At 44.0% G+C, this 13,963-nt stretch overlaps 1 non-coding gene across 1 annotated transcript; it reads left to right on the forward strand.

The window, feature by feature from the left end:
• Positions 1-901: 901 nt before the first annotated feature.
• TRNAR-CCU (transfer RNA arginine (anticodon CCU)) lies at positions 902-974 on the forward strand. Its single transcript has one exon. It is a non-coding gene; the product is annotated as a tRNA-Arg (tRNA).
• The last annotated feature ends 12,989 nt before the right edge of the window (positions 975-13,963 follow it).

Here is a 13,963-nt window from a genome sequence, read left to right on the forward strand (position 1 = left end):
ATACTATACACAGAAAATCCTAAAGACACTACCAGAAAACTACTAGAGATCACCAATGAATTTGGTAAAGTTGCAGGATAGAAAATTCTTACACAGAAATCTCTTGCATTCCTATACACTAAAAACAAAAGATCAGAAAGAGAAATTAAGGAAACAATCCCATTTATCACCACATCAAAAAGAATAAAATACCTAGGAATAAACCTACCTAAGGAGGGAAAAGACCTGTACTCAGAAAACTACAAGGCACTGATGAAAGAAATCAAAGATGACACAAACAGATGGAGAGATATACCATGTTCTAGGATTGGAAGAATCAATATTGTCAAAATGACCATACTACTCAAGGCAATCTACAGATTCAATGCAATCCCTATCAAATTACTAACAGCATTTTTCACAGAACTAGATCAAAAAATTTTTAAATTTGTATGGAGACACAAAAGACTTCAAATAGCCAAAGCAATCGCTAGAAAGAAAAACAGAGCTGGAGGAATCAGGCTCCCTGACTTCAGACTATACTACAAAGCTACAGTAATCAAGACAGTATGGTACTGGCACAAAAACAGAAATATAGATCAATAGAACAGGAAAGGCCAGAAATAAACTCACGCACCTATGGTTAATTAACGCATTTTTGACCGGAGGCGTACTACAGCCACAGGTGTTAGTTTCTGCAAAAATCCCCTGATCAATAACGTGTTAATCTACAACAAAGGAGGCAAGAATATACAATGGAGAAAAGACAGTCTCTTCAATAAGTGGTGCTGGGAAAACTGGACAGCTACATGTAGAAGAATGAAATTAGAACGTTCTCTAACACCATACATAAAAATAAACTCAAAATGGATTGAAGACCTAAATGTAAGGCTGGATACTATAAAACTCTGAGAGGTGGACTTCCCTGGTGGTCCAGTGGTTAAGACTCCATGCTCCCTATGCAGGGAGCCCAGGTTCAATCCCTGGCCAGGGAACTAGATCCCACAGGCTGCAACTAAAAGCCCATGTGCCACAACTAAAAGATCCTGCATGCAACTAAAGATCCTACATGCCGCAGTGAAGATCCTGCATGCCTCAACTAAGACCTGGAGCAGCCAAATAAACAAACAGATATTTTAAAAAAAAACAACTCAGAGGAAAACATAGGCAGAAAACTCTATGACATAAATCACAGCAAGATCTTTTTTGATGCACCTCCTAGAGTAATGAAACTAAAAACAAAAATAAACAAATGGGACCTATTAGACTTAAAAGCTTTTGCACAGCAAATGAGACCATAAACAAAATGAAAGAAAGCCCACAGAATGGGAGAAAGTATTTGCAAATGAAGTGACCAACAAGGGATTAATCTCCAAAATATACAAGCAGTTCATGCAGCTCAATATCAAAAAAAACAAACGACCCAATAAAAAAATGGGCAGAAGATCTAAACAGACATTTCTCCAATGAAGACACACAGATGGCCAAAAAGCACATGAAAAATGCTCAACATCACTAATTATTAGAGAAATGCAAATTAAAACTACAATCAGGTATCACCTCACACCAGTCAGAGTGGCCATCATCAAAAAGTCTACAAACAATAAATGCTAGAGGGGGTGTGGAGGAAAGGGAACCCTCCTATACTGCTGATAGGAATGTAAATTGGTACAACCACTGTGCAGAAGCATATGGAGGTCCCTTCAAAACTAACAAATAGAGCTACCATATGATCCATCAATCCCACTCTGGGCAAATATCTGGAGAAAACCATAACACAAAAAAATACATGCACCCCTATGTTCAATGCAGCACTATTTACAATAGCCAGGTCATGGAAGCAACCTAAATGCCCATCAACAGACGAATGGATAAAGAAGTTGTGGTACATATATACAATGGAATATTACTCAGCCATAAAAAGGAACGAAATTGAGTCATTTGTTGAGAAGTGGATGGATCTAGAGACTGTCATACAGAGTGAAGTAAGTCAGAAAGAGAAAAACAAATATCGTATATTAATGCATGTATGTGGAACCTAGAAAAATGGTACAGATGAGCTGGTTTGCAGGGCAGAAGTTGAGACACAGATGTAGAGAATGGACATATGGACACCAAGGGGGGAAAACTGCGGTGGGGTGGGGATGGTGGTGTGCTGAATTGGGCGATTGGGATTGACATGTATACACTGATGTGTATAAAATTGATGCCTAATAAGAACCTGCAGTATAAACAAACAAACAAACAAAACAACTAATACTAAACTTTCACTGGGTTATTTGTATAGAAATATGTTAATATAAATGTTTCAGACATTACATGAAATTTCTAAAAATCTTATATTTGTATTTGTATGGAAATATGTATGGAAATGTGTTAATATAAATGTTTCAGACATTACATGAAATTTCTAAAAATCTTATATGTTCTGGTATAATGTTATAAGTAATAATCCTAGTTATTACTGTAAAATGTATATCTCAGAAATAACTAATTTTCTTGTCAACTGCATTATTATGAACTTTCATCAAATCTTTAACCATGGTCATTTTTAAGTCTTTTGTCATTTACAGACAGTTATGGGTGTACTCTGATGCTTTTGCAAATATGTTCCTATAAAAGGGTTTCATCTTCAAGAAATTCATGGAAAAGACTCTGACAAGTACAGGTTTCTGGTAACTGACTGTACTGCTGAACTGAATGAATAAGCATTTTCAGAACTCTAATGAAAAACTGATGAACTCAAAAAAGTGCTAACAAAAGATCAAGATGAAAAAAAAATTTAATTACATGGGACTGAGTGAACTGATGAGGATGAGTATAATTTTTGTGACTTTCTGTCTGAATTAAAAAAAAAATCCCACAAGGACTCAGAGGCAAAGAATATACAAATCAATTTTCACTGCAAAGTAAAGGAGCTGTTACAGTGGAGGATTACTGGACTGAATGTCAATATTATGACATAGTATGAGTGTGTTTCAGGTTTGGTAATTGCAATCATTGTTGCTTTTGTTGTGGTCATCCATGTACAATGCTTGGTGTCAGTCTATTTATCTCTTGTAAAAATAAAATACAGTGTGTGTGTGTGTGTGTGTGAAAAAAAAAAACTAACAAATAGAGCTACCATATGATCCATCAATCCCACTCTGGGCAAATATCTGGAGAAAACAATACAAAAAAATACATGCACCCCTATGTTCATTGCAGCACTATTTACAATAGCCAAGACATAGAAGCAACCTAAATGTCCATTGACAGAGAAATGGATAAAGCACATGTGGTACATACATACAATGGAATATTACTCAGCCATAAAAAAGAATGAAATGATGCCATTTGCAGCAACATGGATGGAGCTAGACATTATCATATTAAGTGAAGTAAGTCAGGCAGAGAAAGGCAAATATCATATGATGTCACTTATATGAGGAACCTAAAAAAAAATGATTCAAATGAACTTAGTTACAAAACAGAAACAGACTCACAGACTTCAAAAACAAACTTATGGTTACCAAAGGGGAAAGGTGAGGAGAGGGATAAATTAAGAGTTTGGGATTAACATGTACACACTACTATATATAAACAGATAATCAACAAGGACCTACTGTATAGCACAGGGAACTCTACTCAATATTCTGTAATAACCTATATGGGAAGAGAATCTGAAAAAGAATGGGTATATGTATAACTGAATCACTTAGCTGTACACATGAAACTAACACAACATTGTAAATCAACTATACTCCAATATATCAATAAAATAAAAATTAAATTAAAAAAAATCTTGGTTCTTTCTTATATTTTCTAACTCTTTGTTGAAGTTTCCACTGTGTTCTTTCATTTTTCTCCTGAGTTTGTTGAGCATCTTTACAACCATTATTTAGAACCCTTCATCTATCAGGTAAATTACTTATCTCCATTTCATCCATGTGCTGTGCTGGGGCCCCCTTGGGGAGATGGCTGGAGCTGATCAAGCAGCTGGAAATGAGATGCTGTCTTTTATACACATAGCTGATTCACTTCATTATTCAGCAGGAACTAACACAACATTGTAAAGCAATTATACTCCAATTAAAAAAAAAAAGTCGCTGGGAATGTTATAAGACTTCCTTCTGGCCCCTGCAGTGAGATAGAGGGATGCATACCCCTTCTTCCCTCAAGCCTAGTTGGGGAGGGGGACACTTCTAGGTCACGATGTGAAGAATTGATGTGTCCTGGGAACAGGGGACCTGGTGTACTGGCGTCTATTTTTTTCACTATTTGATTCACTTTTATTGTTTTTGTAATCATTTGACTGTAAGTATTAGAGCAATATTATTCTTTTGTTGTTGTTGAGATGGAATTTACATACTATAAAATTCATCCTTTTAAAGTATGCAATTCAGTGGCTTTAGTATATTCACAAAGATGTGCAACTATCACCACTATCCTATTCCAAAACATTTTCATCATCCCAAGTAGAAACCCCATAGCCCCTCCCTTCTCCCCCTACAGACTCTGGTAGGCACTAATCTAATTTTTGTCTCCATGGATTTGTCTATTCTGGGTATTTCATATAAATGTAATCATATAATATTTGCCCTTTTGTATCTGGCTTATTTCATTTAGCATGTTACCGAGGTTCATCTGTACTGTGGCATGTATTAATACTTCTTTCCTTTCAATGGCCAAATAACATTCCATTGTATTGATATGCCAGTTTTGTTGATCCTTTCATCCATTGATGGATATTGGGGATTTTCCCACCTTTTAGTTATTGTTGATCATCCTGCTATGTATGAACATTTGGGTACAAATTTGAGTTCCTGTTTTCTATTCTTTGAGGTATGTAACTAAGAGTGCAATTGCTGAGCCATATGGTAATTCTAAGTTTAACTTTTTGAGGAACTTCCCAAACCAGCAATTTGTTTTAAATTATCCTCCACTGCTTTCTAGCAACTCTAAATTATTCCCATTTCACAGATGAGGCACAGCAGAAGTCCAGAAACTTGCCTGAGGTGAAACATCTCATGAAGAACCATTGAGGACGCTGAGCAGTTCTGCCCTAGGCACGAGCCTGGGCTCATTGCCTCCCCGACCCCGGCCCCCAGCCACCGGGAGCCTCTTTCCCTAGGTTGCACTGGGCCTCACCATGGTGCTGTGATTTCTGGGCCCCAGAGACAGCTCTAGGTAGAGTCCTGGGCAACCCTGGACCTCTCCTTTCTCATGATCCAGACTCTGAAGGGGACGGCAGGGCCCTTAGCTCTGGCCTCCCTCCTCCTGGGGCAGAGCTCGTGTCCTGGCTGACCTGGTGTCAGGGATGGACATCCTTGGTGTCTCAGCCATTAAGATGCTCTGTCCTGACACCACCGTCAGGCCCACTGCCCAGGACAAAGCCTTGGCCTGTTCCCAGCCTGCCCGGGGCCCAGCGCACACAGCTGCAGCCTTCCCACCTACTGGGTCCCTTTCTGAGGGTATGAGCTTCCCAGCCGGCTCTTCCATCCTGATGAACACAGGGCACAAGGCCTGGAGCTGCTAAAAACCCTGTGAAACTAAGAAACAAAACTCATAAAACTGGAATCCAATGACATAGCTAATAAAAGTGGTATTAATAAAAGTAACACTTCATTAATTGTTTAGTGTTCTATTCGTAAACATCTCATTACTGTTGGACGACAATTTTTAGGTTTAATTTTCTTGCTTTTCCTGGGTATGCGTGGTGGCATTGAGGAGAATCATGGCTTCCAAACACTTACAGGAAAAATCTTTGGTGTTGGATGTGGGCGCCTTTGATTGCGTTTGGGTGATGAGACCTCCAGGAGTCGGAGTGCTCGGGGCTTTGGAAAGTCTAGCCTCGCCCCGCCCAAGCTGGGGGCACACCCGGGACTGAGCAGTCCCATGATGGAGCTGCAGGGGGTCTTGTTTCTCCGAAAGGAAGAAACAGGATGGCAGTAAACAAGGACGCCCCGTCAGTGCCAGTCCTGGTCTCCAGGGCCTGCAGCTGTTGGCAGAGGGAGGTTTTGAGGTGGCCCCGAGCTGAGGGTTAGTATCTCTGGTTGTCTCACCAAAGCCTGAGGCTTGGGCCCTGTACATTTCAAGTTTCGAGGTCAGGTTCACAGAGCTTTACAGAGTACGTATTCAGTGCTTGGTTTATGGCAGGCACTCGGAGCTCACAGGCTGAGGGTCCCCATAAGGTCAGGACAAACGGTGAGTACTGGGGTGGGGTGTTCTCTCCAAGAGAGAAACCCCAGTGTGGGCCCGCATGCCGATGCATGGGACGGATGGAATTGGCCACGCGGAGGAGGGTGGAGGGCAATGCAGGCTGAGTCCATTTCGTCAGCAAACACCTGGATCTGTTCTGGGTCTCACGGGAGCACAAAGTAGCTGGGACAGGCTGGGAAGTCGAGGGCCTCGGGGGTGTGTCTGCATTTTTGATGCGTCCTTCTGCCCATGGGTGTGTAGGATCCCTGGACAAGCCTGGAGGCCGGGCGCACGGTTAGAAGGCTGATGTCATGGTCCACGTGGGAGGCCAAGCCAGGGACGCCGAGGGATGGATAGTGGATTCGTTTCCTGGATTGCCATAACAAAGTACTACAAGTGGGTGACTTTGAACAACAGAAGTATATTCTTTCACAGTTCTGGAGGCTTAAAGTCCAAAATCAAGGTGTCAGCAGGGCCAACACCCTGAGACCATAGGTAGAGTCCGCCCTTGCCTCACCCTAGCTTCTGGTTGTGGCTGGCCAGCCTGCCCATTCCTTGTCTTGCAGCTGCATCACTCCTATCTCTGTCTCCATGGTCACAGGTTTTCCCTGTGTGTTTCTCTTTTCGTCTCTTATCAGGACACCAATCACATTGGAATAAGTGCCCCAACCTAGTCTAGTATGACCTCACCTTAATTATTTCTGCAAAGACCCTTTTTCCAATTAACGTCCTGTTCACAGGTACCAGGGCTTAGGATTTCAACCCTTTTTGGTGAACACAATTCAACCCACAACAGATAGGGAGGAGAAAGGGGGGAGTCCAGGGTGACTGGACGGGAAGACGGCGGTGCTGGCCACTGAGATGGGGGTCGTGTGGTGGAGTGGGCTGGGGGGACATGAGGACTTCCGTTTTGGACATGTTGTGTCTGGGTGGTTGGTCTGTGGAGCACCTGGGAGAAGAAGTCCAGGAGGCAGTTAGATGCGTGGTCCAGGGTGCAGGGGAGAGTGTCAGACTAGAAGGGTATGTTCTCAGATGTGTGCATCCAAGCAGGTGGTGGTTGAAACCACGTGAGTGGGTGAGATAATCCAGTGAGTGAGGAAAGCAGAGGAAGGAACATGATGGGGGGCTCAAACAAACCTTTAGGATGGGCAGAGAAAGAGGGTCACAGGAGAGAGAGAGGCAAGGACGAGGGAGGCGGAGGAAAACCAGGGCACCGTGGAGCCTGCGAGCCAAAGAGGGGACATGCATGATTCAAGCGTGATTGGAAGAGGGGACCAAATGCAGCGGCACAGATGTTTACTCGGGGAGGACTGAAAGGTGTGAGGACTTTCAGACGGGAGGTCCGCTGGCTACTTCTGCCTGAGTGTTTTCAGTGCGGTGGGCAGCAGCCGAACTGCTGGGCGTGAGGCTGGAATAAGGATGAGTGACTGCAAGTCTGTGCGATTACAGAGACAATGCTGGGGCTGGGAGAACGCAAGAGGTCACCCTGATAGAGAAAAGACTCTAAAACCATCCTGGAGGGAATTGGAACGAACACAGAGAGAAGGGTTGGTTTCCTGCCACCAGGGGGCGATCTGCACCAGCCCATCTGAACATTTTTCAAAGGAGGGGGATAAGGGAACTTAATGATCAATAAATTTAACTTTTTCTATGTAGCTTTCTTGTAGCAGCAGAGGCCTGTGTACAATAAATAAAATCTGTGGTGCTGAGTTACTGGCTCAAATGAATTATACCAAGGGTTTCTTAGAGTAAAACTCTGCCCAAATCTCACCTCTTTTATAGGAGATTCAGTTATCTCAAGATTAGGATCCTTAACATGAGCTGGTGGTGAGGTTGGGAAAAGGAGAGAAATGTGGGCTAATCCAGGAACAGACTCTCAGAGGGGCAGACATGCAGACAGAACACGGTTTCCCTTTGCTGGTGCAAGGTTCTAGATGCATCTGTTGATTCCTAGCAAGACGGTGATTTAATATAGCTGCCTTCCTCTAACACTTGGGAAGTCGGAAGAAAGAAGGAAGTTTACAGATCCCAGAATCTAACGTAAAAACAAGAAACACTTTGGGAGTCAAAGGGTGGTCGAGGAAAGACAGCCACAGAGACAAGTTTGGGATGGAGCTTTTGTTTGTGTCCTTTTGTCTCCCACGTTGCTTGGGCCTCCCACTTGCCACTGAAAGGTAGAACCACAGCAGGGCCAACCATCCCCTTGTGACGACTGGAATGGAACTCCTAGGATGAAGGTGGCAGGGCTGCCATTGGCCTGTGACCCTAAATGACCTTTTGGAGCAGAAACCCCCAACTTAGTCTCCTGTTTCTGACTTGGAACTATCCTGAGCTGTATGTGAGAAAGAAAATTCTACTGCATTGAGCCATGCATTATGTGTTTGGGCCTATTTGCTACACAGCCAAGCCTCCCTAACTAATACAAGGCTCCAAGTCACTAATCAAAATTAAGAATTTCTATTTAACAAAGGACCCACAGACAGAGTGAACAGATGGGTGGCAGATTGGAAAAAGATGTTTGTAATATCCAACACTGACAAGGGATTAACAGCCTTTTAGGTAAGAAATTCCTATAAAGTAACCAAACCTCACCACCACCATTGCCCAACTAGAAGTCCATCTGAGAAGTGGGCAAAGGATAAAAGATTCATTGAGTTAGAAATCCAAATGGCTAAAATGAATGTGAAGAGATACTCCATATCACTGATAATCAGAGACATTCAAATTACAATATGAATCTGAGATGCCCCTTATCCCAATCAGATTTGGCAAATTCAGAAATGTGGACAAGGCAAAGTGTTGGTGAGGGGTGGAGGAAATGGACCTGCCATGTGTCCACTGCTGGTGGGAATATATCCTGGTGCAGCCCTTCAGGGGTGCCACCTGGTGGGATTTCATGGAATTAAGGATGCGTAGACTCCTTGACCAGTGATCCTGTTGTGACTCTGACGTGGGACTGGGAATGGGCCATGATGTCATTGTTAGTGGCAGCAGAGAGTTGCCGTGGACCAACTCCTCCTGACAGGGGATTAAATATGCAACACAGAAGCACTAAACCAAAAAAGCAGCATTGAGTGAAACATACCAAGAAACCGAATGGGATACACAGCACCATACCGTTTACATAAACCAAAGATTACTACACACATTGAAGAGCACCCCCTACCCTCCCCCAACACACACTTATATCCAAGGATCTAATAAACCCATCAGAATGGGTGTTTCTGGTTGGCGGCTGGAGGTTGGGAGGGGATAGGCGAAGAGGGGCCCTGCGGGTGCATCAGGACAACTGAGGGCTATGAGCTGAACGCTAAGATCAGCTCGATTTTCTGCACCCAACCTCCAAACGGGAAAAAAACCTCAGGGGAAGTATTATCTGCAGAGCCTGACCCCTGTCACCTGATCCCTCACCCAATGCTGCTGAGTAGAGAGTTCATTTCATCCTTCCGATTTAGGGATTCAGTAGAGATTTCGACAATCAAAGCATAACTAACTCCTGTTTAATTGAAGTCGCCTCCACGGTCATGGTGTTTGCATGCAGGACAATTCTGCTTGGCCTCCTTCATTACAAGGCCCAGCTTCCAACTCAGCCACTAACAGCCCCGAGTCAGGGTAGTCAGATGAGTCTTCAGGCTGTAGGGGGTTTACTGCTAGAATCGGGGTCCTTGACCTCCAGAGGGACGGACTGCAGGGGAGGAAGGAAGTGTAGGGATTGCACAGAGAAGGGGATCCCACAGATTGGGCAGCATTTGGGGTCAGTGAACAGGACTCACGTGGAGGTGAAGGCAACAAGTGCAGAGACCAGCTGCCTTTCCTGAGAGGTCTCTCGATTGAAAGTGGTTCTTTTCCTTACTCATCTTCCAAAGCTAAGGCAGGCCACTTGGTAAAATCTGCCTCCAGACCAGTACTGATTTCAATCCCAGTTTGGGACTCAGCCCAGGGGGAAGGCAAGGAAATGTTTATAGCTCCAGGATGGCAGGTCATCTGAAATGAATCTAACACAGGGAGGTACTTGGAGATGAATTTGTCATATAGGCTGGGGCCAGATTAGCCAGCATCTTGGGCTTTTTCCTAGCAGTGGAGAGCCAAGCTACTGGACTCTCTTTAAGAGAAGGTCAACTTTAGCTATCAGATGTTTTGGAGGACTTCCCTGGTGGTCCAGTGGTTAAGATTCCGTGCTTCCACTGCAGGGGGCACAGGTGTGATCCCTGGTTGGGAAAGTTCCGCATGCTGTGTGGTGCGGCCAAAAAAAGGAAAGCATAGTAGATGTTTTCAGAGGACAACTGACCATCGAATCCTGGCCTCACTCTGCTGTCAGAGACTGCAAACAGGAACTCTAATTAGGAGGCGTGGCAGACGGCATTTTCCAAAAGTGGCTGCCACAATGTTTCCATCCCACATACTTTTCTTACAGTGTGACTTTGACATTCCTCCCATCAACAGTTGGGGTCTATGCATACAGATGGCCAACGGGTACATGAAAAGATGTTCAACATCACTAATTATTAGAGAAATGCAAGTCAAAACCACAATGAGGAATCACCTCACATCAGCCAGAATAGCCATCATCAAGAAGTCTACAAATAACAAATGCTGGAGAGCGTGTGGAGAAAAGGGAACCCTCCTACACTGTTGTCAGGAATATAAGTTGGTACAGGCACTATGGAAAACAGTATAAAATTTCCTCAAAAAACTGAAAAAAACAAAAAACAAAAAAACAAAAACTGAAAATAGCGTTGCCATATGATCCTGCAATCCCACTTCTGGGCATATAACCAAACAAAACTATAATTCAAAAAGATATATGCACTCCTATGTTCATAGCAGCATTACTCACAATAGCCAAGACATGGAAACAACCTAAATGTCCATCAACAGATGAATAGATGAAAAAGATGTGGTACATATATACAATGGACTATTACTCTGCCATAAAAAAGAATGAAATCATGCCATTTGCAGTAACATGGATGGACCTAGAGGTTATCATACTAAGTGAATTAAGTCAGAAAGAGAAAGACAAGTACTATATGATCCCACTTATTTGTGCAATCTAAAATATGACACAGGGGCTTCCCTCGTGGCGCAGTGGTTAAGAATCTGCCTGCCGGGCTTCCCTGGTGGCGCAGTGGTTGAGAATCTGCCTGCTAATGCAGGGGACATGGGTTCGAGCCCTGGTCTGGGAAGATCCCACATGCCGCGGAGCAGCTGGGCCCGTGAGCCACAATTACTGAGCCTGCGCATCTGGAGCCTGTGCTCCGCAACAAGAGAGGCCGCGATGGTGAGAGGCCCGCGCACCGCGATGAAGAGTGGTCCCCACTTGCCACAACTAGAGAAAGCCCTCGCACAGAAACGAAGACCCAACACAGTCATAAATAAATAAATAAATAAATAAATAAATAAATAAATAAATAAATAAATAAATAAATAAATAAATAAAAGAACGTGAATTTCTTTTAAAAAAAATAAAAAAGAATCCGCCTGCCAATGCAGGGGACCACAGGTTCGAGCCCTGGTCTGGGAAGATCCCGCATGCCGCAGGGCAACTAAGCCCATGCGCCACAACTACGGAGCCTGCACTCTAGAGCCTGCGAGCCACAACTACTGAAGCCCACGCGCCTAGAGCCCGTGCTCTGCAACAAGAGAAGCCACCGCAGTGAGAAGCCCACGCACCGCAACGAAGAGTAGCCCCTGCTCATTGCTACTAGAGAAAGCCTGCGTGCAGCAACGAAGACCCAACGCAGCCAAAAATAAATAAAATAAATTTTATAAAAAATAAAAAATAAAATACGACACAAATGACCTTATCTACACAGACACAGAGAACAGACTTGTGGTTGCTGAGGTGGGTGGGGGAGGGAAGGATTGGGAGTTTGGGGTTAGCAGATGCAAATTATTATACATAGGATGCATAAACAACAAGGTCCTACTACATAGCACAGGGAACTGTATTCAATATCCTGTGATAAACCATAATGGAAAAGCATATGAAAAAGAATGTATATATATGTATAACTGAATCACTTTGCCATACAGCTGAAACTAACACAACATTGTAAATCAACTGTACTTGAATAAACTAAATTAAAAAAAAGAGTTGGGGGTCTATGTTCCCTCTCCCTGAATCTGAGTACACTTATGACTGTGGTAGATGTGACCCTATGTGACTTCTGAGGTGAGGTTATTAAGGGTGGTAGAATTTCTGCCCAGCTCACTTGGCATGCTTGCTCCTAGCTCCCAGCTGCCATGCTGTGAGGCAACTCAAACACAAGGAGGAACCACATATAGTTGTTCTGCCTGACAGTCCAGCTGAGGTCCCAGCCAACAGCCAGCATCCAGTGCTAGCCCTGCGGGTGCACAAGCCCTCAGATGATCTAGTCCTCCACCACTGGGTCACGCCTAGTCTTTGAGTCTTCCCGCTGAAGTCTCAGATGTCATGGAGCAGAGACAAGCCAGTCCCACTGTTTCCTGTCAGAATTCCTGACCCACAGAGTCCGGAAGCCCAGCAAAATGGTTCTTGTTTAATCTCACTAAATTTGGAATTGATTGTTATACAGGATGAGATAACCGGAAAAGAAGGAGGCTATGGGAACAGCCCAAGAGAGACATAAAGAAGACAGATGCTCATACACTGTAGGGGTAGATCTGACTAATTGGAGGAGGGGCTTGAAGATGAATGAATGGCTGACAGGAGGATATGCCATTGACTGAAACAAGAACCTCAGAATGGGGAACAGAAAAGATGGTCTTTTTGACTTTGTGTATGTGGATTGTGAGCTGGTGGCTAGATATGTCCATGGGCAGACTGGCAGGTTTGGGAGTCTTCAGCTTAGAGGGATATTTAGAGCCCTGGGAGGGAGCAGCTCACCCAGGAGAGGAACTTTGAAGTCTGGAAGAAGAGAAGAGAATTCAGAACCGGTCTTTGGGGGGAGTGCTCATACTAAGGGAGCATGGAGAAAAGAAGGTGGATGGAAACCAAGACAGAGGGGTCTCCAGTGTCTGTGGTACAGAGAGAGCTGGGAGGCCAGGAGCAACAGGGAGAAACTGGCCTTGGATTTGACAACGTGGAACATGCATTTGGTTTCGAGTTATCTACCATAATCTCAGAGTTGAATCATTAAAAATGGATTTCTTGTGATTACCATTGTGTAATACCAGCTGGATGCCAGAGACCAGACTAGGTGTGCTACATGTGTTATTTTGCACTTTTAATTTTTCTAACGTTTTGGCACATTTTATTTTATCCTCACAACAGTCCTGTGAAGTTAGGTGTTCTTACTGGTGAGGAATCAAAGGCCCCGAGGAGACACTATTGTCCATGGTAGAGCCAGGATTTGAACCCAGCTCTTGCTGGCACCAAAGCTCTCCCATTTCCCCTCTCTGCCTCATCTCTCCTCTCCTCTCCTTTCTTAAACTTGCAGTCTCTGGCACACAAATATTACCCAGAACACTGGGTACAAATGGGAGTCAATGGATTTTGTCGTGAAACGCAAGGAAACAGAAGATCCTGTTTCTCGAGGCTGGAGAGAGCAGCAATGAACTTTGGTTTTAGAGGGTGAATTGTGCAGCCCTGGCTTGTGGTCTTGCTTACACATGATGGCTGGAGTGGAGGGAGCATTCATTGGAGTGGTTCACCTCACGGCTGTGCTGGGAAAGAGATGTAGATGGTGTGTTCCAGGCTGTAACATCACAAACCCCCCAAAGGGAGGGAGAAAACCCAAAGGAAGCTCATAGTGCACACCTCCCGGAGGGCAGCAGATGGGAAGCTGAGCAGCCAGCAGCTGCCTGAGAATCCCTTTATCGT

Source organism: Balaenoptera acutorostrata, chromosome 15 (assembly GCF_949987535.1).
Source record: "Balaenoptera acutorostrata chromosome 15, mBalAcu1.1, whole genome shotgun sequence".
Lineage (NCBI taxonomy): Eukaryota > Metazoa > Chordata > Mammalia > Artiodactyla > Balaenopteridae > Balaenoptera > Balaenoptera acutorostrata.